The 1022-nt window shown below is 53.0% G+C and overlaps 1 pseudogene; it reads right to left on the reverse strand.

Moving 5' to 3' along the window:
- LOC114923907 lies at window positions 1-136 on the reverse strand (annotated as a pseudogene; the record flags this gene model as incomplete).
- Between the last annotated feature and the right edge of the window lie 886 nt (window positions 137-1022).

Genomic DNA, 1022 nt, shown 5'->3' on the forward strand with positions numbered 1-1022 from the left:
CTACCACAAATTATGCAGTCGAGTTTCCCGCATTTGGGGAAATCGCAGGGGTCAGCACACCCGCAGTGCAATGGATGAGCCTCACCCTGGGAAAACCTCCTTCATGATCAAGGTGTCTCCCCTGCCAGGTAAGTATGCTTTGCTTGGCGCCGGGACGCGCTCCCACCTCTGCTCCAGTCATTTCATGTCACAGTGGCCCGCACTATTCCGCCGAACTCTTTCTCCCACGCTTGTAAACGTTCACTCCTGCGCGGATCAGATTCCCGGAGGCTCCGCCGCTTCGCCGGCGGAGGCGAGCTCTCGTTCGCGCTGTTCCCACAATGCTCTGCGGGAATGCTTATTTGCATGTACCGGGAAGCCTTCTCCTGCTCTGCGATTGGCTCTCGCTCGTCCTTCTGAAGAGCGAGTTGGATGCGGGAGGGGGGGGAGGAGGGGGAGGAAGACCGCTGACGGGCTCTCCGAACCGCCGCTAGGCAGCCATTGAGGGAATGGAAAAGGCATCTGGTCTATCGGCCGCTTGCAGCTCGGCGCTTACCCGTCTGCTGAACGGGACTAAATTCTTTGCTTCCGCAACTCCGAGGCGGCATCTTTTCGTCGGATGCCTGACGTGACCGAGGGTTACCGGCTGCCTTCCAAAGAAGGACCGCCGCAAGTTGGGCTCTTGGGCTGGGAAGGAGGAGAGTAAAGAGAGGCGGCTAGACTGGAGCTACGGAGCAGCTTTTCTCTTTTGCACAGCCTTAACGCTGGAGATCCAGGGATCCAAGCTGAATGCGAACAGATTCAGGACTCAGCAGAAGAAAATATTCTGTTCCCCTGGCCTCTCGGATGGAGTTTTTAGAGAGTTAACTTTTCTAAAGAGTCAAGCGTCATATAATTTACAGACGAGTAGAGTACACTGTGTGAACAATTATTAGGCAAGTGAATATTTTAACCAAATCATTTTCATGCATATTTTCCACTTCCAAAGTGTATCAATTTGAATGCTTAGTGGATATTAGCATATCAGGTGATGTGTATTTGTG

The sequence above is a fragment of the Protobothrops mucrosquamatus genome, unplaced genomic scaffold, assembly GCF_001527695.2.
Source record: "Protobothrops mucrosquamatus isolate PMUCROS unplaced genomic scaffold, P.Mucros_1.0 scaffold51400, whole genome shotgun sequence".
Taxonomy (NCBI): Eukaryota; Metazoa; Chordata; class Lepidosauria; order Squamata; family Viperidae; genus Protobothrops; species Protobothrops mucrosquamatus.